Raw genomic sequence first — 27,806 nt, 5'->3', positions numbered from 1 at the left:
GGCAGGAGACAGAAAGAAGGGACAAACAGCCAAGGCCAATTAGACTAAGACTGGTGGTGGCTGGAGAGAAAGTTTGAGGCTGGTCCTGTTTGCCATCCATCAGTACAGCCACAATCCAAATCCTATGGCACTTATGGAACACCACATCACTACTTTCTACATAAATATTACACAATTATTTATAACAAACTATAGTAGATAAACAAAACACTAAAACCTAATGAGAATTATCACCAACCAGTTTCCCTTTCGCTCCATGGACAGTTGAAGCATCTTGCTATTGTTTTGGTTTTATATTAGCAGCTTCACTTTTTTGTTCAGTCTCAATAACTTTGTTTTCACACACAATGCAGTTTTTCTCAGCAAAGAAGTTTCAGATTAATACACTGTTCGCTACCTGTCAGGTACTATCAGCAGACAGACAAAATTAGCTATTAGGTGGTGAACACATTGGAACATATAGAGACTAAACAGATGTTTTTACTGAAGTTGGTGTTGACCAAAACAGAAAAAAACTGAGAGAGAACATTGAATTTGACAGGTAGTCAAAAACTTCTGATGACTGCGAATGTTACTCTGTGTAATAATATATCAGTGTAAGGTTGACAGGTTGTTCTGCTGCACCACAAGGAGCAAAATCATTCAGTCAATTCAAGTAGGTTCAAATTTTAAATTTCTGTCACATTTTGTAAGCATTGACAGAGAATCCCAAGTTGAACCTGTTATTTTGACAAATATGCAATGTGTCCTCACATAATATTACTTCAAAAATTTGAATATAAAAACAAATAGTAGTTTGACAAAAACCTCCAGCAAATGAGCAGCAGACGTAATTGTGCAGTTTGGGAAAGATAAAATTAACAAACTGTACAATGGATATGCCCTTGATGAATTTCAATCGGCCAAGGAAACATGAATTGGCCATTTTGAAGTTTAGACATGCACACAGGGTTCTAATTTGAAAAATTCAATGAATAAAAACAAAACTTTGATGGGACTTTTATAAACCTGTCTGTCACACCATCAATCATTACCTGTCACAGTAGTGAACAGTTAATTACTGTTCAATCCCTGCGTGTGATGAGGGCCTTGTAATCACAATCAGGTGCCATCTAATGACAAGAAGATAAAATACAACCCTTATTCCTTTGGCAATCAACCAATAACATAGTTCTGCACTATTTGCTTGATTCAGTTGTTGGCTCAGCTCCTGTACTGAATGCTATTACTACGGGTGATAGCTTCGCACAAAAACACTCAGGAGAGAAATCTGAAGGTTCCAAGTTCAAAAAAGATGTCTTCCTCAAATTTTGCGATTTGATATGAAGAGTTTTCATCATTAAAAAAAAGGAATAATAAGTAAATAAATTATACAAAAAATAAATCACCTATTTCCTGTGGGGAACGTAATGGCCTAAAGTAGTGTTCCACTCTGAAGTATCTCAACAGCATTGCAATTACATTCTGTGCAGACATTCTTTACCTCAAAGCATGAAGCATTTGTTGATCCCCTAACTTATCATCTAGCACCACCATCAGCAAGTAGCTACTACATTTGCTTTACTCACCAGGCAAAAAAAACTCTGGCAATCTATTGAGTGATTGGCAGATTTTGGAATCCAACAGCCACAGTAGCAGGAAGACATAAATGTTAATTCTATCTGTCAAACCAGTGCGGAATTATTTGGAATGAGGTATGACTGCTATTTGGATGGAGACGGGCAGAATTTGTGGCTGAAATGACAAAGATTCACAGAATCACACTGGAGAAGGAGCAAAAATTAGTGTGTCACCCTGGGTGCCATGTTTCCATCACTGCTGATCAGAGCTTGTCCTGGAAATGAATGCTATTTGTAAACTTAAGACAAAAGCCAGATGGCTTGTGGGTGTTAATGGTCTTTTTGTCCAGTGAGAAAGGAACGACTGAAGTTATATCAGATGTAAATTCTTTAAAAATCACAGAGTAGATGGGACCATACTGTGGTACACACTGAAGCAGAAGGCATCACTACCTTCTCATTAATTACCTTTTATATCTCAGGCCCTGAAATGTTGTACAGTTAATGATCGACTTTTCCTGCTCTCCAAATGCCTCCCTAAATGTCCCTGCTCAAGAGCATCATGGAGATAATGCAGCAAATGACTCCGAGTTTGGAGATAAGAGTTTTCTGATTGGCAAAGATGATAACTGAAGGTATACTGTATGCATACGTATGTGCACCCGTGCACTTGTATAAGGCCCTAAGCTATGAGTGGGTCTGCTTTATTTCCTTCTTTCCATTAAGGATATAAGGACAACAACACCCACTGATGTTTAGAAAACAGGAAATAAGATTAAGGCAAAATATTTACAGACCTTGTCAGCAACCGAAATGCTACTGCTATTTATGCTGCCAGGAGGAGCGAAAATTTCACTTTCTGCAGAGCACTCATCTCATAACACAATGCAAGGACTGCATTTGCATGTTTCAAGGGGTGACAATGTCATTTGCATAAATTTAATGAGTCTTTCAGAGGGAGGAAAAAAAATGTGGACACCTGCGGAAACAAGCTGACATTGTTCAAAGGCCTTTTTTTCCCCCTTATTACTCACAATATTGGCCTTGGCTTGCAGACAAAGCACTGTTACACAGATAATCAGGAGGTTTGACATCTCCGTCACAGAAAGGTTGTTTTCTTTGGAGGGAAAATGTGCACAGGAGGTGGAATTTCATCCCCTGCTAAATGGATGACATAGATGGTTAGGATGATACAGGTATGAGGACTTGTTTCTCTGGGAGGGGCTGGCAATCACCAGTCACCAAGGCTAGTGTGTTACTGCTGCCAACCCGAGGCACCTCAGCCTGTGGTATTTTGATGAAAGCAGTTCAACTGTCAGCAAGCAAATGGGCAAACTAATTACCAGTGTAAGCTGATTTCCTGGTTCAGGCTCTCCACAGCAGTAGCTCTCCCCAAGCACTGGGTATGATTGTTAAACTGAGAAAAGGTACATGTTCTGGATAGATACACCAGAGACTGTGTAAATGAATGGGATTGAGTGTATGGAAATGAAATAAATGTGCTCCTCTTATTGGCATCGGCTCTGTGAATTCCAATGAGGGGAAGATGGTCTCTGTGGCAACGACAGCAAGGATTTACATCCTCTCTGTCAGTCAGGCTTCTAATGTGGATCTATGGAGTGGTGCCACACATGGTAGCACAGATCTTTTGTCTTCATATCGGCAGATATGAGATGAAAGTCTGCGCGAGCACTTAAAGATGGTGTTTGGGGTAAATTTTGGCTGTACTTTGTCATGGTCATTTACATTTTTCAGCAGCTCCTCTTGTTTGCGCAGCAATAGTCAGCAGCATATTGTCCTCCCTCCTGAGTCATTTATTAAATACTGATGAAACAATGGTGACACATAAGCTCTCCTTTGTCAGGCCTGAGCTAAGTTAATTAATTAGCAATCCATGCCGCAGTGCCAGGAGGTTGTTGATTGTATCGTTCTAAGCCGTCATCCTGTGTAAATTGACTGAGATTGAGATCTTACAAGGCTTTGACCTGGATCCCTCCCTAACAACCTGATGTGTGAAACATTGATGAGGGGATTTAGCCGGAGGAGGCTAGAGGACATGTTATCTTTAGCCATGCCATCAGCTCCATTAGCTCAGAGGAGCGGATGCAGCAGTGGTCAGACACTTGTGCATGTCTTTTATAACTGTTGGTGTGCAACCTTGAAAAGTGAATCCTATTTTACTTCCTTGTGCTTTCACACCCTGTACCTGAAAGATCCCAGCATACTGATCAAAATAATTAAAACCTGGTACTGAATTCTGTATTTCAGACCTAACTTTGTCTTCCACTGTGCCCATAGTTTTTGAGTTTGTTCCCATAGCAATAACCTTCTCTGAAGTAACTCAGACAGCAACACAATGGCTTCGAGCTCTTTAAATTGTCATTCAACTGTAGTGTGAGAGCAACAATATTCAGGAGGTGTCTTGTGACCTGCTCATTCTTTTAATGAAAACACAAGCACAAGGATGCATAGGGGCAATTGGTTCCATATCCTCAGCAGAAAAAGTGACATTGGTGGTCACACCAAAGTGGTTTGTGAATGCATCGCCACCTCCACGGGCCATCTACTGCTGTAAGGCACAGTGACTGCCGAGTGAGCAGGCTCCGTCGGCCCCAGAGGGAGGTTAGAAGTCTGTTCACTCTCATTTCACATGCTCTTGGACAGAATGACAAGCACAGCAGCTCCCTTCACATGCTGATGCACAGTCTGATAAAGAACCGTGTTCAAAACATCATACTACAATCAGACACTGTGTCTAAATCCAGTGCTTGATTGTTCTTATATTTATGCTATATAACACACCACAATCAGTGAGTGTACAAAGAGACAAGACATAGCTGCCACACTTTATGCAAGACTAATTGCAAATGTAACATGTTTCCAGCCCACAGTTTATTTGTTGCATTACAATGCAATTAGTGACTATCTGACAGGAGATCTGCTATAGTGTGATACTGTGAACCCATACACACACACATATATATATATATATATACATATGCATACTGGAGAAGACACAAAGCATTAGGTACACTTTATAATATAGTAATTGTGTTCAGTGCAATGCATTTAAAAATAGGCATCTGAAATTGCTGTAGACTATCTACAACTCTCAGACAGTCTGAAGAAGCAATTAAAAGCTTTGCAATGGAAAAAAATGTTGTAGGGTTACTGAGTTGATCATATTTTCTCCTTCATCTTTACAGTATATACACTGTAAGATGTTGCCGGTATACATGCATTCATGAATTGGCAAATATGAACTGATATACAAGGAAATCAGAAAAAAATGTGAATTCTTACAGCGTAGATAGAAAGCAGAGGAAATCAGTATCTTGCAACCCCTAGGCCAAATCTGACCTGAGATAGGGTGCCAGGTGGCCCATACAAATAAGGTGCCAGGGTGTATTAAAAGCATATAAATAGATCTTGTTTATCAGGACAAAGAAAGTGCCGGGAAGGGCCCCCCATCAGAGGTCTGGGCTAAGCCCCAAATGTCCTCAGTTCTTGGAAATGCCCCTGCACGCACCTGACCTGCACAAAGCTTCCTGGTCTATATAGATATATCTGTTAAGACTCTATAGGAATTAAAATATGTTTATCACCAAATTAGCAAAACTTTGTTAGCGGCTTTTCTTCAATTAAGACAAGTGTAATAATATGGCAGGGAGGAAGAGTAAAAGCATGAACAGCCACAGTGAGATGATGATGAAGAGCTACAGGCTCTTACTGCACCTCGGCAAACAGCTCACCTCCAACAGGTAAACTTCTTTTCCCTGCCCTGGTATGGAAAAACACATGCAGCAAAAATGCAACTGAACATGTTGCCCACTTCGTAGAAAATACCACGATATATATTGTGTATTGCCATTCTGTCTGAAAATTCAGAGATATGAATTTTTGTCCATATCGCCCAGCCCTAGTGGATGTTAAGATATTTGACAGGTCAAGTGAAATGTTGACTGACTGGTGACACTAGAGGAAAAGTCAGATGTTCAAGAAAGTAATCAGAATGTATTCTATGGGGAGTTTGAATACCTGTTTGTACATTTAATGGCAGAAGTTGTCCAAATATTTCACTCTGAAGTGCAAATGTCAACCTCATGGAGGGGCTCGAGGAAAAGTAAGGGGATCACTAAAATCAATAGAATTCATCCTCTGGGGAACATGAACGTCTATTTAAAATTTCATGACAATCTATCCAGTAGTTATTGAGATATTTCAGTTTGGCTCATGAGTTAACAAGCATGCTATGTCCAACATTAAATAAATAGAAAAAAAAAAAAAGAAAACTTATTAACTTTGTTAGGTCCCTCTCAATCCTTCCTAATGTGTGCATACTGCACTAAATGGTAAATAAATAAATACATTTATAATTCAAATGGTTTATACTTCAAAGTCTGTGTTTTCTGTTTTTGAAGAAAAGCCTTTTGTGAGGCTTCAATAGGCCTTCATTTAGTATGCCGCCCTTACAAGTGTCCCTGATTTACTGTGTGCACACATGACACACGGGGCCAGCGCCTCTGTGAGTATCTGTCATTGAAGTTGCCCAGTAGGCTTCATTGTCTGACATTAATCATGTGCTCCCCTCATTCATTACAGGGGTGCACCTGAGTGATGAATACTCGAGGAAATACTAATGAAGGTTTCTACTGTTATTATTTAATGGGCTTGCCTGCCTCACGGAATGTGCTCATATTGTATTATTTTAGCCAGTATGTGATTAGCCTCCCATAGGCTCCGGTTTCTAGCTGAGCTGAGGAATTCCCTGTGCTTACCACTGAGAGACATCAAACTGAACTGGGCCTGATTAAACAGCCTGCTTGAAACTTCACAAAATAACGTGAACAGTTTAACCTCTGAGGAAGCCCCACTGGTGTTTAATTCTGCCCCCCCTTCACACAATTGTAATTGTTCACACGGGGGGGGGGAGTTAATCATACCATAGGCCAGAAACCCAAGACCCTTTCCTATTCACAGTGATGACCATGCCTTGAGGAAAACTGAGCAATTACTTATAATTTCTGCAGCATCTGTATATGGCATAATCTTCTTGCAGTGTATCATGTAGGCATGAGGTTTGTAACATCTCTTTTATATCATCTGATATCAAATTAAATCTTGTTTACTACATACAACTTTGACCTTAACATCTGGCTGTATTCATGAACTCATGGTTTCTTGCGAGTATAACCACAAAGAAGAGGAGAATGAAAATGTACACTCATGGAAAAAAAAGCATACATTCTGACAGGACTTTTTGGGCAGCTGGCAGCAGTATGACTTTATGAAAGCTTGGGACAAACAGAGCGGCATGCTAGGCCTGGCTTCCTGCCATCCTATTCTACAATCACCAGCCCATATGGTGGAGGCAGCTAGTACACAAAACCCACAGTTTACAAAGCTACTTATGACACGTTTTACTGTGGAAAACAAACTGGAGTCAAGATGACATTGTGCTGCAAGTGTCATCAAGAAAGCAACTTTTCCGGGGTCTTAGTACTTGACAAGTTTCGTAGCACTACGCTCTTGAGAAGGGAGCACACAATGATGCTAATTATACAAAATAAACATGCCTGAAAGTTTTAAAGAAAGTGAGGTTGACATTCCAGGATTTGAATCTCATTACGGTGGTGACCTTTCACTTGTGTTTTCTAATTATATTGGTGTGTCAGCATTGCTAGGAAGAATCAATCAGGTAAATAAGTATATTGGCTTCACAAAGAAACTTTGGAAGATCGAACTTAGACATGTTAAAGGCTGCAACTTAATCTGTATGTCATGACTTGGAAAACTGAGAAATCTCATGATACCTAAATTTAAATGTTTACGTAAAAACATCTTTATAACCTGGAACATTTTTTTGGTCGTGGTCAGTATGCTTTAAACAAAGTGCTTGTCAGATATTCATACAGCACCTTAAAGCTACACTTTAGCCTTTTTATGTGCTGGACACTTTATGAGCTAGTTCATTTGAAGCATGCTGAATCCTTTAGTCGAGGTTTAGGAAAACATAAAAATGAATTAACAATATAATGATTCAATTGTCCCTGAAATTCTAACTACGTTTTGCTACTCTCATAAAATAAAAGTGTTCAAAGGGTCGTTCCTCAATTACTCTAAGCACACACCAATGAATATGAATAAAACATATATAAAATATTACCTAAAAAAATAGTGAAATCAAGGCAATTTTTAAACTTTATTAAAATAGTAAATCACTCATATGTGACAAAGTTCATGTACATCTAAATGTAATTGCGTCATAATGAGTCCTATGAATAGCTTAACTCAAACACAATCTATAATTGCGGCTTGCACCCTAGACCCTAGAGGCCTAAAATGCAATTAATTCAGAACAATACTCAAAAACCTGAAATACTCACAAAGACTCATTTAAAAAAAAAAAAGGATAATTTTTTTTACACACCAACTCAACATAAAGCTTTCAATTCCCCAGCACATACATCAAAATACACATAATCTTGTCTATTAATTGGAAACTAAACTTCCAGATGGACAGAGCTCCCCTATGTCAGTCCCCAGTGCTGCAGCTTTGCCGTATTAGCAACAGGTGAGTGAGAATGAGCTCCAGATTACACAGGCACTATTTGCATGTTGATGAGTGGCAGGTTACTGGAGTGTGAGCTAGATGAAGGCCTTCCAGCTGGATGCTGTCACATGTGAGAGGACTGTTAACACAGCGTGAATTCAAACACGAACAGCTTGTAAATAAACAGCACAATGTGGACAAGGACATTGCACTTACCTATTAGACATATATATATATATATATATATATATATATATGTATAAACATATGTGTGTGTGTGTACAGTATATAGTGGGGGAAAAAAGTCGTGGATGCATCAACCTTTTTTTTCGAACATATTTCCAATGTAGCTATTCACATGAAATTTAAACCACACATTAATATTAACTCAGTAAAGCTATACAGATAAAGAAATTATAAACATTTCAATTCAAGTTATGCACAGTGAAGTGGAATATTCATGAATTCATTCATTTCTGTGACCGTTTATCCTATCCCAGCTGACACGAAAGGTGGGGTACACCTTGATCAGGTCGCCAGACAATCACAGGGATAAAGTGGAATAACACAGTTAAAATTCATTGAACACGCCAACTGAAATGCATTTAGTAATTGGTTTAGAAGCTTTTGTTTGCAATTCCAGCTTCTAAGATGCTTCCTGTATGAAGAAATCAGCCTCACACTGTGCTCAGATGGGATTTTGGTCCATTCTTCCGCACAGATGGTGAATCTTGATCTTCAGCTTATTCCACAAATGTTCTGTCACATTTCAGTCTGGTGACTGACCTGGCCAATCCAGCACCCTTGTTTTATTACTCTGAGACCAATATACAGTTCCCTTTGCGGTATGCTTTGGATCTTTGTCCTACGAGAAGGTCCACTTGTGTCTCAGCCGTATCATCCTGGTGGATGGCAACAGATTGTTCTCAAGAAATTCCTGCTACATGGCTCCATTCATCTTCCTTTAATAAAATGGATTCAGCTGGTAACATGAGGGGAGAAGCAGCCCCATACAGCAATGCTTCCACCTCCAATCTACACTTTCAGTGGTAGTATTTTTAGGTCACACGCAGAGCCGTTTCACCTCCAAACAAGGCACATTGTATTTTTGCCCAAAAGCTTGTTTTAAGATTGCTACACAACATTTGGAGGAGCCTGTGGATTACTACAAGTACACAATGTGGTAAGACGAAGTGCCCTGTTTGGAGGAGAAATGGCTTTCCCCAACTGTATGTATTTATATATACAAACAAATCACCTGAAAGGGGGAAAAACAATGGTTGAAACTTGAGGAAGAGCAAATGAGGAGGATCCCTCTCCCAGCGTAGCCTGATATCCAATCAATGTCATGTATGATTTCTGCTGCAGTTATTTTTCACATTCAGACACTATGAATTGTGGGTAATTCCCTAATCCCTTTAATACCTGCCTATGTATGAAGAATCTGTACAAAATTTTGGTATCTGAAGTGTATTGGCTTTCATTTGTAGTCGCAGTAGTATTGGCTAAATATGTTTGAGTGACAGATAAACTGTCCGCGTGGGGAGGTGGAACACACTGGCCAAAACGCAATCAACTGGCTATCGGCCAACAATAATTTGGCTTTATATTATGGCTTATTTTTTTATCTATCTGCATTCAGATGCTGGTATCTGTTTACAGAGATTAGCTGAAATGACAGGGCTCATTGAAGAGGAATTCTTGGCCCGGATATCGGCTTGCCACAACAGATCACCCAAAGTATTGGCTGTTAGCACCAGAGGCTTACTGACATGATAGTCAGTATGTTTTGAGATTGGTAATTCCCTGATGACAGTTTGCAGAATTGCAGACTAAAGGAAACATGGAAAACAGCTGAAAAATGCCACAAAATAGATTTTGTTTACAGATTTGACAGTGGCCTTTGATCAGGAAAGTGTGCTAAAACCAATCAGAGATTCTGAAGGGTGTTTTGGTTGTCAGTAGTGTCAAAATGTATTTATTTGTTTATTTTTATGATAAACATATATGTTAAGTATTTGTTTTTTCCTTTGTGGGAGTGATAAAGACTAATGGGCTGAAATGCTGGAAGATATAATTTACAAGAACTACGTGGTGCTTTAATCAAGCAAAGAGGAACAATTAATTTTTGTTGCGGTGCTTCAAAAATCTAAGAATTACTCATAGAAAAAGCAGGGTTATGTAACTGCGGGCTATTATAGTACATAAGATTGCATTTGGATAAATAATGAATTCATAATTATTGATCTGATAAAGTCTCTACTGTATAAGCTAATTGCTTTATTCATTTTTTATTTATTTATTTTCTAAGATCTTCCCAGATTTAAAGCTTGGCATTAAGCATAAGTCTTTCACATAAGGGACAGCCATTAAATATGAATCATCCTACGTGGCAAATGAGATATCAGAAATAGGAGACATTAAGGGTATTTTATTTCACTCTGTTGTCTAATGAAGACCACACCTCACTTAATTTTATTCATTTTGTAAATCTTGATAAAGGGTGTTGATTGCTCTGATTGGTGTGATAAACCTGCCATCTGCTAGTTAGGCATGGGATTTACCTTAAGAGTCCATGTAGCCTACTCAACATACATCTTTTGTAATGATCGTGTCCACAGCCACACGAAAGGTTGAATGATTCACATGCTCACCCACACCATTACCACATGTTCAGTTACTTTTGATTTGCAGTCACTTAAAATACATAAACACCAGTTTATTTAGTTTTAAATGTATTTATTAGCACCTTGACGACACACTATTTTCTCAATGAAGCAGGCCCATTTATCTTTTCTATTTATCTATTTTTGGAATTAGGCAAAAATATGATGGAGGGCGGAGCCTGGTTTTATGCAGAAGGCTATTCCATTGACCAACCAAGAGCTGTGACATCATGGGGGGATTAGGGGTTTCTTTGTGTTAGTTTTAGTTTATAAGTTCTCCCTGCTGTGTTTAGTTTGGTCTGATCAGCCAGTATATATATATATATATATATATATACATATATATATATGTGTGTGTGTGTGTGTGTGTGTTGCCCTAGTGTCTCATTCTGTTGGGTCCGTCTGTTGAGTTAATATCTACTTTTGTTAGCCTTATTTCTCAGTAAAGTGATGTTTTGTTGACTTCCTTTAATGGCCCTGTAACTAAAATAAACTCACCTTTTTTAACTTAAAACCTGTGTTCTTTGTGCTTTGACTGCTTGGTCCATGACATCTTTCCATTGTAAACACAAGCACTGTAAAGTACAAGCACTATACAAAGATGCCCTGTACAACAAAAGGTGTTAATTGGTTTGGAGCTATTAAAACCCTGTTAAGAGGGTGAAGCCTGTGTGAAGAACAGCATGCATACATGTATGATTAGGCAGCTTTAATGGCAAATGCTCTCATCCTGACAAAGGATGCTGATTCTGAATAGGCTACCATCTTGTCATTTTGACGATGCCTTTCGATAAAGCCTTTTATAGCCTATTCATCAAAAAAACAGCATCAGGTTAGAATGGTCAAGAATTGAATTATCCTTTTAAGCCTGGTAGCTGGCACGCTGACATTGTAATGAATATTGTAATGACACTAACTGCAATTACATACAGTTTTCATTCTAATGATTTACTCTGTCTGATCACTGTCGCCTCACAGCAAGAGGGTTCCTGGTTCGATCCCGGGTGCGGGAGCCCTTCTGTGCGGAGTTTGCATGTTCTCCCGATGTAAGCGTGGGTTTTCTCCGGGTACTCCGGCTTCCTTCCACAGTCCAAAGACATGCAGGTTAATTGGTGACTCTAAATTGACCGTAGGTGTGTATGTGAGTGTGAATGGTTGTCTGTCTCTATGTGTCAGTCCTGTGATAGTCTGGCGACCTGCCTCTTGCACACTACCAGCTGGGATAGGCCCCAACGAAGTTAAAGATCAAAATATTTCTTCCGGCAATGTAATCTGTACAAAAAAGTGTTCTGATATGATGAGCTCAGTGTACAGCACAAATGCTAATGACATTCCAAAATAATAAAAAGTAAAAGAAAAGAAAAGAAAAAAAAGCAATTTCTGTACTGCTAGAGATACTGCCATGTTATGACAAGACAAGGATGAAGAGAAGCATCCCAGAATGCACTGGAACACATTGGACATAAGTCTTCCGTATGTGTAGGTGGGGGTATCATAGATTCGTCCTTTCTGGCTGAACAAGTAGGCTTCAGTCCACACAGAGTTCAGTACACTGCCCTTCAGGGAAGAGTGGTAGAGCCTTAAAGTCTGAGTGAGGACGACCTGCATGACTTTCAATTTATTCACCAAATAATATTCAAAGCTGTCAAGAACCACATAGTCTGTGATAATAAGCACTAAAAATTGCAACATATGTATTCATTATGTAGTCATGACACCTAAAGCTATAGTTGGTTTTATGAAAAGAACTTTGTGTCATATTTGCTGGAACTGTCACTATATGCTGAAAGAAGTACATGAGATAGAAAGTTTGTGAAAAATATCTTCTCCCTCCTCTTCCTACTGCTTCGAATGGCATTTGCTAGAATCTACCATAGCCCAGCTTTCTCATTTTACAGCTGAACAGTACATGAAAATATGTTTCTGGAAACATTTGAGGAGAGAAATTGTCAATGCAATGACAGAACCTTGAATCATATTTAATCAGTGCTGTCTGGTTTTACAATTGACCACATTCACAACTATTAATTGACATGACTGACAGCTGCATTAGACACTTCTCTGCCCAATTGGCTGTTTTTGTCCACGTGCAGTAAGGCTGTTAGAAGCACTATGAGACAATGGAGTAGGCAGAGGTGTATGGTTCTTTTCAGATTATCTGTCTCATTGAGTGCGTTTACATGGACAGTTTAATTCCCTTTTCATTCGGAATGAACGTTCATTCCTATTAAAAGTGATCTTGTAAACACCTAAATCGGAATGAAAATGGCCAATGCCATTGAAAATTCAATCCGATGTAAGGGGCTGGAATATTCCATTTCTAATTCCGAATGAAAGAATTTCTCGCACTTGTAGACACTCATTCCTCTTTAAGTTCATTCCAGTCTTTCTGCACATGCTCGTTTCCTTGCCCTTCTGGCGCGATGATGTATATAAGGTGCATAGCAACGGGCTGAGATAGAGCAGTCAGACTTGTTGCACTAACCGGTTTCCATTCGCCAAAACACGGTCTTCTACCTCCCTTCTTCGACCTTCTACCTCCCTTCTCCTCCTCAACAGATGAAGCATTAGCAGAACAAGGTTGTTGTCGTACTGCTGCTTCAACAATAAAAGCAAAACGAGCCCGAAAAGGCACTAAGAATGGCGTCGTCAAGCATCTTGTTATCCGGAGCGAGGACTACAGTGTTTTCTTCCGGTAAACGTAAACATGTAACATCCGCCCCGCCCCCTATCCAATAAGAAACCTTCCCTGCCCCAAACCTTGCACGGACTTGGATACAGGCAATTAAAAGGCGATTAAATTGATCTTCCGTGTAAACCCTCATTCGGAATGAATATTTTCCATGTGAACTACCTGGAAAGACTTTAATTCCGAATGATTTCATTCAGATAGATTTCATTCTGAATGAGAAGCCATCATGTAACCACACCCATTAAGTGCTGTGTAAATATAATGACAGCTTCAGCAGATATGACAAGAGTTTTTTTTTTATTTTATTTTTTATAAATGTTACCAACTGTGGGGGCGGCACGGTGGCGTGGTGGTTAGCACTCTCGCCTCACAGCAAGAGGGTTGCCGGTTCGATCCCGGGCTCCCACGCCCGACCCTCTGCGGAGTCTGCATGTTCTCCCCGTGTCAGCGTGGGTTCTCTCCGGGCACTCCGGCTTCCTCCCACAGTCCAAAGACATGCAGATTGGGGACTAGGTTAATTGATAACTCTAAATTGTCCGTAGGTGTGAATGTGAGCGTGAATGGTTGTTTGTCTCTATGTGTCAGCCCTGCGATAGTCTGGCGACCTGTCCAGGGTGTACCCTGCCTCTCGCCCAATGTCAGCTGGGCTGCCCCCCGCGACCCTCAAGAAGATGAAGCGGTTACCAACTGTAGCTTTAATAGCATAGCCTAATTTTGCACTCAGGAAACAAGGCACAATAATTTTATGTGCACTTAAAATGTGTACAGGAGTGGCTATGGCTTAGGACAGGGCTATTCAATTACAAATTCAGTTGGGCCAGATTTTAAAACTGAGACCTTAAGCTGGGCCGCAAATTTTCAGCGGTCAATAAGGAGGAGGTAATGACAAATTTCAAACTATCACAAATAAATACAATGAAATAACAAGTGATGTTTATTCATCATCATCTTTCATCATCAATACTTTTTCACTTTTGAACTATAAGAATAAACATTTTTGTCTTCTGTAACCCAGGCATTAAAACAAAAAGTGCACATTTATGGTGATAAAATTGTTTTCCCTTTTGAAACATATCTGACATAGGAACATCAGAAAGTGCATTAAAACCTTCTCTAAATAAACATAACCTGAAGTAGTAGCAATGCTATTTTTCCCTTTAAAATACTAAAAATAATATTTTGGTCACAAAATTGTGCCTCCCTTTTAAAATTGAAATTAAAGTAACATTCTGGTCATATCTGACCAAGGCACATCACAAGGTGCATTTAACTAAATAAATAAAAAAACATCAAGGCTTTCAGTGCACAAACCCATTTAAAGTCATAACAGTAATTAACAATCAACAATGAATACTACCTCGCCAGTTGTGTGCCTGTCTAACGGCAGTAAGCCGAGCAATTCCTCTCGGAAGATTTTACCATCAAAAAAAATGGACATATATGCACAATTGTGCTGTATCGCCTCTGTCTGTGGACTCATCTACTGCTATAGACATGACATCAGCTTTCTTCAGTTATTCCAACAGCGTTTCAAACACATCTGTAGCAAGAATTTCAACCCTGCGACTGTTTGAAGTGTCTGACAGGGGTACATTTTTAATAGCAGATGTTACACTCGTTTTAAGTGTGTTGTCATTTATCACTTCATCCACGACAGCAAGCATGCAGTCTTTCACAGTTTCAGAGTCTGTGAATGGCCTTTTCTTCTTTGCCAAAATCCACGAAACACGAAGGGAAGCTGCTGTGGCTCTCTCTTGTGCTGTACATGTCCGCACCAAAGTAGTACTGCTCCGGTTGTAAGATGCAACAAAACTTTGTACCTTCAAGGTTCTCTGCTGGGATCCTTCGGGAAAGTTTACCCAGAAAGTCGGGTGTTTTTCCTGGTGGTGTCTCCGGACATTGTACTCCTTATGTACCGCAACGCAGTCATTACGAAGCAAACACATAGGTTTGGCGTTTGGAGTTGGCAGTAAAATAAAACAGTATCTGTCTGTCCAGGCAGGGCTAAACTGACGGTTTTCAATTTCAATTTTCCGTTTAAGGGTTGACAAAGACATACTTCTTGAGTTTCTAACATGGTTTGTATCAATCCACCTTATTTTCAAACACGGAAGTAAATAGTGATCAACTTCCGTTTTTTTGTGCGTGACTTCCGGTCAGCCGCTTTCCCTCATGCTTTCCCTTGCTGGAGCTAACGGTGCAAGCTATTTTTTTTTTTTCAATTTTCAGTTGTTAATGTTAGTCAGTCAGTTAGTTAGTTAGTTAGTTAGTCTATGTATTTTGTATAACGTTAGATAACTGTGCCCACGTTACCGTTATAACAGAAATTTATTCCCTCTAAATGCGAATAAATCGCACGTCAGTCATAAACTATGAACCAAAAAGCACAATCTATCCCGAGTAAGACAAACTGCTTGATCCCCGTCTCCAGTGTGCCAGCAGAGAACCTGCAGAACCGAATCAGCGAAAAAACACACCTGGCTAAGCCTCTCTACCTGAGCAGCTGAAGCTGCGGCTCGCACCCTCGACACACAGACGGTGCTTCTGCATGCCAGCCAAATGTGTGCGCAACTGCGAGAAATAAATATGTGAGGTGTACACTGCTTTTCTATCTTTCTTTCTTTCTTTCTTTCTGTCAGCGACATACACTCGTAACACAGGACGGGTTGTTTTGATTGACTGAGTTGATCATTAAGCCATAGTGATGCGCGGATCGGCTCTGATAGCACCTGAATCAGCATGTACGCATCAACCATCCAGCCGTTACAACATGATTGAGCTAGCAAAGCAGTTTTGTGTTGTTGTGTGTGGTATTTATTCAGTTTTGGGAAATCACGATGTCTAGAAAGCATCAGTGGCTGCAGCTGACAGGGACAGCTAACAGCAGCAGCAAAGCTAACATCAGGATGTCATCTGTTAAAAGCCTTCCGTTGTTGGATACGACATGAAACTACTCCAGTTAGCTCAGTCATGTTGTAACTAAGACATCCGCTGGAGAAAATATTTTCTTCACGGGCCACTTTGGGAGTTTAGTGAGTTATTACAGACACAGCTAACGGCTAACAGCTAACGGTTAGCCCAGCTAATCTACGATAACCATGTTATTAATTACACACAGAGAAAGTACTAATGTTTGTTCAGTCATTGTGTTTATAGACTTTACAAACATCAGATTAGTCTAAACGGTGATATAGTGACGTGAAAAATGTGATATATACATATATATAGCTAAACTCAGCAAGGTAAACAACAAGGCGATTCCCATTTACACAGTGGTAAGAGTGCTGGACCGGAAGTGTCGCACAAAAAAACAGAAGCTGGCTGCGTTCTGTTTTGCCTCCATGTTTCCGTGAAAAATAAGGTGGATAGTTCCAAAATAACACGCTGCATTGTGGGTTGGTTGTGTGTTGCTAGGCTACGTGGAGTGTTGCATTCACTTTCTGAACTACTGTAGGAATTTCGAGTTAATTCCCGTGAAATGTGTTGTTGGTTTTTCTCTGCTTTTTTTGGCTGAACCACGAGCTGGGCCACTCGGGCATTGCTTCTGGGCCGCATGTGGCACGCGGGCCGCCAATTGAATAGACCTTGCTGGGGGCATACCTATGTTCCCTGGGTTCTATGTTCCCTGGGTCCTATGTTCCCCGCTTTGTATGGGACTGGGGAACATAGAACCCTTTTTAATAATAAGGGTTCTATGTTACCCGCTTTCCCCCAAAAGGACCCGGGGAACATAGGCCCTTTTTTTGAAAAAAGGGTCCTAACCCCTAACCCTAACCCTAACCCCTTTTTCTCAAAAGGGTCCTATGTTCCCCGGCAACAGTGGGCAACATAGAACCCTTTTTCTTAAAAAGTGTTCTATGTTCCCCGGTTCCATACAAAGCAGGGAACATATTTCCTTTTGGGGAAAGCGGGGAACATAGGACCCTTTTTTTTTTTTAAAGGGTCCTATGTTCCCCGATCGGGGAACATAGAACCCGGGGAATATAGGGATGACCCCGCCTGGCTTAGGAGGTAGAGCAGGTCGTCCACTAATCAAAAGATCAGAATTTTGATCCCTGGCTTCTGCAGTCTGCATGTCTGAGTATCCTTGGGCAAGATACTTAACTTCAAATTGCAAAGTACATGCAAATATTTATCCAATGAGCAGGTTGCCTCTTGCATGGTAGCCTTTGCACCAGTGTATGTGAATGGGTGATTGTGGCCTGTAGTTTAAAGAGCTTTGAGTGGTTGGAAGACTAGAAAGGTGCTATATAAATGCAAGTCCGCTTTAAAAACAATTGCATATTTCATCACAAAAACATTTATAGTAAAACTTGCAAAACGAAACAAAAAAAACAGAAATCTATTTGTTTTTTGGGCTTTAATATCTTATACTATTCAATTAACTGAGTAACATATTTTCATTAAAGGCAATCTATTTTGTTAAATTTTAGGTTCACACTTACCACTACAACATGTTTACATACTAATTATTCTTATATTATACCTCTAGTGGTAAGGTTGCAGGTTGCTACCAAGTGATTACCCCTCACCTAAACTCCTTCCTTTCAAAGTGTGTACCTACAGTGGCCCTTGATTCTAGGTAAAAATGCAAAAGGTCCTTTCTAGAGCCAGTTTTTGGGTAATCTGTTCTGGGCTACTGTAGAAATATGGCAGTGCAAATGGCAGGCTCCTTGAACCCTCTGCCTATGTAGATATGAAGGGCTCATTCGAAGATAATCATCAAAGAAAGTTTGTGACCTGACCTGAAAAGACAACACAACAACTCTGAGTTTCTGGTGATTATACACCAATGAAATCAAGGTTATGATTATGATATTGCCCCCCACTGCTAACCTCAAGAGGACTTCTTTCCTGTATCACAAAGCAGGCAAATTTTAACACCCTTCACAGTGAGGATACTTGTCATTTCAATAGCACAACATTTAACAAATGACTTTAGAACACTTGACACAGATTATTGCATTGAGTAACTGCCTTTTAACATTACACACTATAAAGTGTCACAACTGCTGTCAAGCTGTCAGGAATTGGTCTCCCGGGCTTTCCATCACTGGATGCTGAGGTGCCGGGGTGCGTGGTGTGTCTCTCTCACCTGATGCTGGAGCTGTCGGCAGTGGGGGGCCTGGGCTATGATACCAAATCTGGGAGAAATTAACAACATTGGCAACCAGAGTTTATATGTTTCCCTGATGTTGGCATATAGCCCATGTACTGCTGTAGGCTATGTAATATTAGCACTTGCAGTAGCATGCCTGGAGCAGATGACCTTATAAAGAAATCTGTCACCAATTGACATCAACTTGTAGCTTAGATAGAAAAAAATGTATTCAGAACGGTCTAAAGCATGAGGTTTTTGCTTGCAGAGATTACTATTTCATACGTTTACCTCATTATTTGAAACTTCGGGCCAACTTTAATATGTACATCTGACATTGTAACATTATGTGACAAAAAACAAGGAAAAAACATAACAGGTCGCCTTTAATTGCTTTGAAATGTATAACATTACATATGCATATATATACAGTAGTTCATATGCATGTAAGTAGTTCTGCTCTGCTGGGACATCTTAAATTTAAGGATTTTATGTTATCTTCCATTAACCATAGCTAACCACTTACTTTCATAATGCATCACAAGAAGTGCATGTCCAAACACATTTGAGGATATCTTTGATAGGCCTTGATGTTCTGCAGTTGTGCTGACCTCAGGTTCAAAGATGAAACAGACTCTGGCTGGGATAATTTAAACCTGCTGCCCTGGAGAGTCCATCCCAAGACAGTCATTTGGACGATTTTCAAATGGTTGAGAGATGCCGCGGGTTAATTAAAAATTAACTACAGATGATTAATTGACACCATTTATAAGAGGACCCTAACAGGCTACCATTTGTGCAAGTTGAAGATGGGTATTTTACTTACAGGAGCCAATAATGATATCCATCAAAATAATTAAGTTTGAGGCCTATTACCATTTTAATTCCCATTTTTGCTCATGATTTATTATCCCCAACTGCTTTTCATTGTAATATTGATATCATGAAAGGTTGCTTTATGTATGTATGTTATATAAAAAAATAATTAGTGGACATGACATCCCCGTTATCTCGACCTACCCTAAGCCCTATCTTGGTGTCAAATTCTGTCTCCAGAATTGACAGACTTAATCTTCTTAAAAGAAGTTAGAACTGCAGAAATCTTATCTGCAGATGTCACATAATCTCTTGCATGTGACATCAATAACATTTTCACAATTATTCCCTTTCAATGAAATTATAGCTTCCAACCAAAACTACATTTCAGCAAGTCACCACCCATCTTCTATCATTACTCTATCACTCCCATCCACCTCATATGTGTTGAACTGTTTTTCCTTTTCTTCTCCTCCTGGCTACACCTCTGCCATATGCCACTAGAACCCTAAAATTCCCACTCTCCCTCCCAGCTCATTACTGATGTTTTGACACTCAACTGTGAACTGTGTTTCAAAACAACAACAGCAAGCTTAAAGAACATTCAGAGATGTTTTCCATCAGTCAGAGTTCAGTGTGATTGCTCTGTCAAAACAAGCACAGATTCAGCTGAACTGCAGCAAAGTACTTTAAGTTACATTTAAGACCCATCACACTGGATTCATAGAAACACTGCAACATAATTGTGTAATGCTGCAAGTCTGGTTTTATTTCCACCACCCAGTGGCGTGCACAGACTTTTTGAAGGGCAGGGGTGAAAAGAAAAAGAAGGGCACTTTAGCACGCATTTTGGCTCTCAAGAGGGCACTGTAGCACCTGTTTTGGTTCCCTGGAGGGCACTTTAACATGCATTTTGGCTCCCAAGAGGGCACTTTAGCATGCATTTTGGCTCCCAAGAGGGCACTGTAGCACCTGTTTTGGCTCCCTGGAGAGCACTTTAACATGCGTTTTGGCTCCCAGGAGGGCACTTTAGCACCTGTTTTGGTTCCCTGGAGGGCACTTTAACATGCATTTTGGCTCCCAGGAGGGCACTTTAGCATGCATTTTGGCTCCCAAGAGGGCACTGTAGCACCTGTTTTGGCTCCCTGGAGGGCACTTTAATGTGCGTTTTGGCTCCCAGGAGGGCACTGTAGCACCTGTTTTGGCTCCCTGGAGGGCACTTTAACGTGCATTTTGGCTCCCAGGAGGGCACTGTAGCACCTGTTTTGGTTCCCTGGAGGGCACTTTAACATGCATTTTGGCTCCCAAGAGGGCACTGTAGCACCTGTTTTGGTTCCCTGGAGGGCACTTTAACATGCATTTTGGCTCCCAGGAGGGCACTTTAGCATGCATTTTGGCTCTCAAGAGGGCACTGTAGCACCTGTTTTGGCTCCCTGGAGGGCACTTTAATGTGCGTTTTGGCTCCCAGGAGGGCACTTTAACGTGCGTTTTGGCTCCCAGGAGGGCACTTTAGCACCTGTTTTGGCTCCCTGGAGGGCACTTTAATGTGCGTTTTGGCTCCCAGGAGGGCACTTTAGCATGCATTTTGGCTCTCAAGAGGGCACTGTAGCACCTGTTTTGGTTCCCTGGAGGGCACTTTAACATGCATTTTGGCTCCCAGGAGGGCACTTTAGCATGCATTTTGGCTCTCAAGAGGGCACTGTAGCACCTGTTTTGGCTCTCTGGAGGGCACTTTAATGTGTGTTTTGGCTCCCAGGAGGGCACTGTAGCACCTGTTTTGGCTCCCTGGAGGGCACTTTAACGTGCATTTTGGCTCCCAGGAGGGCACTTTAGCATGCATTTTGGCTCCCAAGAGGGCACTGTAGCACCTGTTTTGGCTCCCAGGAGAGCACTTTACTGCGCATTTTGGCTCCCAGGAGGGCACTTCAGTGCACATTTTTCAACAATTGGCGCACACACCACTGCCACCAGCAAATGGTAACATATATACTGCTTATATAGATTTACTATTTCCTTTATTTCTAAAGGAAGTCACAAAATCTGCTAAACTGAAGAGCACACTGTTCATTTGTATGTTTTTTTTTCCAAATATCAGTTTATATTAATAGCCTGTATACTGTAAGCCTATATGAAATACAAATATCTTGTTGTCAAGCATTTCATCCTTAAAGAGACAGTTGAACCAAATGTCAAAAATAATTTTTTATCCTTTTACCTGTAATCAGGGTTCCCACACATTTCCATGGATAATATTTGAAAACTTTTCAGATTCAAGCTCTATTCAAACATAATTTCATCTAGCTGATATACATGGAGGAAGAGATGGAACCCAGAGAGGAAAAAGGCTACCCCTGGAACACTACTGTAACATATTCAGTACACAACAAATTCAGTGAATTTTTTTTTTTTTTTAAACTTTCAATGATTTTTACTAAATCCATGACTTTTCAAGGCCTGGAAAATGTGATTGTGAAATTCCATATTTTTTCTAGGTTCCATGGGAACCCTGTATTGTGCTATTTATCAGTCTGGATTGTTTTGACATGAGTTGCCAAGTATTGGAGATATCAACTGTACAGATGGCTGCCTTCTTTACAATATAATGGAACTAAATGACACTTGGCGTGTGGTGAAACACTCAACAGCAATGTCTAGAAATAGAAACTTTCTAGAAATCATGACTCAGTCACTCAACATAATCCACAGACCTTGCTGTAAGTAGTTTCATGTGGGAACAATTTTCTTTCTACCGATTTACACCCACCAACCATATCACCACACAGAGGGAATTGGCATTTACTCATGTATGAAAGGGCTGATGCTCACGACAGTGTGAGATGTAAACACTAATGGCATCCTCCTCAATTGAGCTGTAATGTTAGATAGCTCAGTGGTACTAGGTGAGCTAGCAATAGCCACATGCTTCCTTTTGTGTGCTGATATAGTTGGCGGTCTGGTTTGGCAGACAGAAAATAGTTCCTACATGAAAGTGCTCACAACAAGGTCTGTGTATTATCTCAAGTGACTGAGTCATGACTTCTGGAAAGAGACATTGCTGCTGAGTTTTTTGCTGCTGATTGCACTATCAGCACCACAGACCAAGTGCCATCTAGCTCCATTATATTACAGTGAAGGCAGACATCCCTACAGCCAATATCTTCAATACTCTGCAACTCACACCAAAACAATCTACTTCCACTGTGCCAGACACAAGCAGTCACATCTGGCACATAGCCTTCTATTATTTATGTCTGCAATGTAAATTGACAGAGTACACACCTGCCTTGCCTCACTTGTTTCAATGCAAAATTTAATGAGTTGTTAAAACCACAAAAGAACAATAAAAACACTGTGCACATGTGAATCACTTATTTCCATATGTCTGTGTGATTTTCTTTCTCTTAACACCCATAAAAAGTAATGTTCTCTCCATCAAAGCCACCCATACCACAACAACTATACAACCACAAACATGGAATAGAGTAAGATGTCCTACTTTTAACCACATATTCTTTCCTCACCAGTTTCTGGTCAAAGGCATACATCATGTAATTAAAATCCAGGATTCTGAGCAGATGTAAGCTTTAGCTCCTCTGTAAGGAGAACAAAAATCCTTGACTCATACCAAAGGTTCTATTATGTCTCTGCAAAAACACAAAAACACAAACAGAATCACTCAAGACCTCAGTAAAATTGACTGGATAAGCACCCTATGCTTACACATCTTGAACAACATCACATTAACTCTTAGAGAAAATAGAAAAGACAAACTATGATGCTCCAGGTACCCATTTATTACCTAACACTGAAAAAGCGCCTGATTTTACAAACAGAATATAATCTTTTAGCAACCCAACAAGCTGAATGTCTGATGTCTAAATTACAATGTAACTTTTATGAGCACGGGGAGAAGGCAGGGAAACTCATAGCCCTTCAGCTGCACCAGAGAACAGCTGTTCAGACTATCCCTGAAATATGTGATGAACAAGACCTAAAACATACAGACAATACAGAAATTAATTCATGCTTCTACAGATTTTATCATTCACTGTATTCCACAAATCAATCTACTAACCTAACAGCCTAAGAGGATTTTTTTTTTTTTTTTTTAAAGAAACTTAATGTTCCATCAATCGATCTGGAAATGGTGGCCGAACTGGAAAGGACAAAGACCACTTCGGAGATAGACTCTGCAATTAGGAGCATGCAGATTGGGAAATCTCCAGGCCTGGACAGATGTCCTGCCGAATTTTTAAAAAAATTCACCACCCAGCTCTCTCCATTATTACTATCTGTTTATTAACAGTCTTTCTCATCCCCCTCCCCACCCTCCACCATGTCTCAGGCTGTCATCTCATTAATTTTGAAAAAATATATAGAGCCCCTTGAATGTAACTCCTACCGCCCAACTTCAATTTTAAATGTGGATGAAAAAATCCTCGCAAAGGTTCTTGCCCTAGGAATGGAGAAGACCCTACCACTAATCATTTCACCTGATAAGAAAGGTTTCATAAAAGGTTGGCACTCCTTCACAATCAGGCAACTTGTAAACATGTTGTGTGATTGCTCCTTAGCAGGTACTCAGGAAGTGATTCTTGCCTGAGATGTTGAAAAGGCGTCTCCAGTTGCAGCAGTGCGTACTAACAATAACATATCACCCTTTTTTGAGTTACAACATGGTACTAGGCAGGGATGTCCTTTATCCCCACTTCTGTTTGCCATGGCAATTGAGCCACTTGCCACGGCTCTGAGAATGTCCGTAGATATCAAAGGGATTAAAAGAGGAGGCCTAGAACATAAAGTGTCATTGTAAGCTGATGACATGTTATTTTATATATCCAATCCATCTTCTAGTTTCCTGTATTTACCAGAACTGCTTAATAAATTTGGTCAGTTACCTGACTACAAAGTCAGTTTTTGGAAAAATTAATAAATGAATTACATGTGACTATAAAGATCTATATACGGCTAATTATAAACCACTTTTGTCACATATAAAGCAGGACTTTGACCATTGGGACTAGCTATCCCTATCTCTTGGAGGAAGAATTAACTCAATCAAGATGATTATTTTACCCAAACTCCTCTATATTTTTCAGAGGCTACCAATATCTCTTATAAAATCTTTTTTCAGCAATTTCATTTGGAACAACAAACCACCCAGAATCAAGGGAAGAATACTTCAAAGAGGGGCGTCGGTGGCTTAGTGGTAGAGCAGGCGCCCCATGTACAAGGCTGTTGCCGCAGCGGCCTGAGTTCGAGTCCAGCCTGTGGCCCTTTGCTGCATGTCTCTCCCTCTCTCTCTCTCTCCCCCCTTCACTATCCTGTCTATTAAAGGCAAAAAATGCCCTAAAAATATCTTTAAAAAAAAAAAAATACTTCAAAGACCTTGTAAAACAGGGGGCATGTCACTTCCACATTTTTTATACTATTATTGGTCAGCTAACAGAGCAATATTATATTGGTAAAGCAATGACATTACTGCTAGCTGGGTAATTATGGAGAGAGCATCCAGAGAGTTTACTCCCCTATCAAACTTCCACTATCACAGTCAATGTCACATCAAATCCAGTTGTAAAATATGCTATTAAGACTTTTTATCAGTTCAGACGTCAGTTCAAACTAACTGACCCTTCACAATATGGAAGCTGAAAAACTGTAATGAAACATGCCATACGCCCCTACTTATGCCACACAAGTTAATTAATTTGTAGTCTTTTTATTGTATTTTTCAAATTGTTATATATACTTTTCGTGCTTGTCTTTTGGAGCTCCTTTCACTGGTTTGGATTTCTCTGTTTGTTCTTGGGTTGGTGGGTGGGTGAGGTTGTTTTTCTGTCCTTGTTAGTTATATGTTTGTTTGATCATGCTTTGTGCATCTTACTGAATAATCAATGAGAAAAAAATACCTTGTTTAAAAAAACATGTGTACAGTCTCTTTTCAAAACAAACAATATTTAAGAAGTTGGGAAAAGAACACCCTAGTATCTCTGCTTCAAGACTGAGAAACAGCCTTATTCTATATGCAAAACAACAAAATACCAGTAAATAAGTAATAAATATGTACACACGGCTTTTGTTACATTTATATCAAGTGAATGATATCAAGATCCACCAAGATACCACAGTTATTTATCCCAGTTATACATTTTATGCAGGTAAACATCCTGGTTTCTGTAACCTTAACCCAAATCCCACTTCCAAGAAACCCAATTATACTTGAGTACTCCAAAATCAACACTGTGGCATTTTCCAGGTTTACAGTCCCTGTTTGCTTAAGTGAACAGTGATCTCAGTTGGTGCAGCTGCGATCAGAACCTGTAAACATAATTTTCTAAAACATCCCTAACATTATCAAAATCTGGACAAGAATCAGGCCCAGGAAACAAATGTGCATGTAAACATAATTACTGACTCCACTCTGTGACAAAACACATTCAAATCATAGAAATACATAATCAAATGCAGTTCAAACAGGTTTTATAGAGGCGACACATTTCCCAGAAAACACCTTCAAGCAGTTAAGTCTGATGCAAATTCCCATCAGCCATAACTAATGACAACACAAGATGCAGCCACAACACAGCCTTTAATCATGTATTCACTGAGAAGCTGACGAAAGTTTAAAAAAAAGAAGAAAAGAAAGAAAGAAAAAAAAAGAGGCCTGTTGAACCCATGACAAAACCTAGCATTCATGTCCCATTGCTTTACAATGCAAGATAAATTGTGATGAATTTAAATGCACTTATGTATTCTCCGAATTTATCTAGCTTGTTTGTGCTGTGCAGAGAATGGAGGTATGCATATAAAATGATTAAACAACAACAGTCATCTCACGTCAAGAGGTCAATTTTGTGAATAATGCAATGCTTTTTGTTTCTCTAAAGAGTGTGGGATGGAATAGACAGAGGCTGTTCTTTGATTGTTTGTAGTGATACTTAAGTTAACTTAATTAAATGTCAGTTAGTCATGGTTAAAAAAGTTCACCTCTCGCTGATGTTGAGCGCCTATGAGAAGATTGAGGAACCTAGTTAGCTATGGCTCTCTCAACACATCAAGGCACCCAAGCTTCATTCAAATTGTCTATACAAACCCTATACCTGAGTTCAAATATAATAAATCGACATATGTCATGAATAGTTAGCCAAGGGTTGGTGTTCAATGTGAAATTCTACAATCTGGCAAATTATCACAAAGAAAATCTTGCTAAGGTAAGTTCGCCAAAAATGATGGTGCCCCCTGCTCATTAAAATCTTGATATAAAGAGAAACACTTACAAAGCATGAATTTACTTTACATGCTAAAGCCCCATTTCCACCAAAGACGTATGCCATGGTGCCTTTGAAACCAAAAGTGACCCTTCAGACATGGTGGCTAAACCCAATTGAAGATCCACTGATTACTAAAAGTGTACATCATCCAAGAGAGACAATAATAATAAACTTAAGTAAAGGTCAAAGTTGTCACATTGAAATTTAAGGTGTGCCGATGGATTTCCGTTGTGAACTCATACATTGAGTAACATAACAAGTTAACATTGCACCTTAAAAGTTGTTGGCAGTTGGTCCGGTAAATTGTTTTTCTCAGACTACAGCTGCAGCAAGAGCCAGCAAAACGTCCTTTCAATTTATAGTTACAGTTCACAAATATATGTAAAATTCCCCGGTATTAACAGTGGTTACATAACCCTCAAATCCAGCCACAACGGACTGTGTGTTCACAGCTCCACCTTTTAGTACCAGATCTGTGTGTTAGGTACCCCAGCAGAGGGGGGTGACCAAAAATGGAGATGGTACGGAATCGTTCCATTGATCCTATCCACAACTTTTCACAGTGTAAACAGGAAAAAAGCGTACCGAACTGAACTGCATCGTAGTGTTTGGTGGAAATGGGGCTTACTGGGAAAAGGATTACCGATCATGTGGTACCTGTATGATTGAAATAATTATATTTCAATGCAATATTCTTGCAAAAATTTCTGATTTTGTTGGGATTATGTTCAGTTTTTTTCCTTGAACTGTGGGAATCTTTTAACATCTTCCAAAATGATGAAGCCCAATACACCAACGCTAATTACAGTCTCAAAAATAACTACCCTGTCTCTTTATTATGTTTGTGAAATAATTTGCAACAGTTAAGACATTTTTGGCAGTGAATATGAATATTTGTGGCACGTTTGGAACACACCACAAAATCACCACAACACCATGGCTCTCTTTGGATCTCTTTTACTGAATGAGTCTGTAATGATACAACATGTGACAGGGACTGCATCAGTTCACATCCTTCTCTCCTCTCAGAATACTGTCTCTCTCAGCTCCAAATGCAGACTGAATACAACAAAACATTTATACAATTTCTATAGAACATAAATAAAATGAACGGCATGATCAAGCATGAATTGAAATTATCGTATAGTGGT

The sequence above is a fragment of the Epinephelus fuscoguttatus genome, linkage group LG13, assembly GCF_011397635.1.
Source record: "Epinephelus fuscoguttatus linkage group LG13, E.fuscoguttatus.final_Chr_v1".
In the NCBI taxonomy this organism is placed as follows: Eukaryota; Metazoa; Chordata; class Actinopteri; order Perciformes; family Serranidae; genus Epinephelus; species Epinephelus fuscoguttatus.
This window is presented reverse-complemented; position numbering follows the sequence as displayed.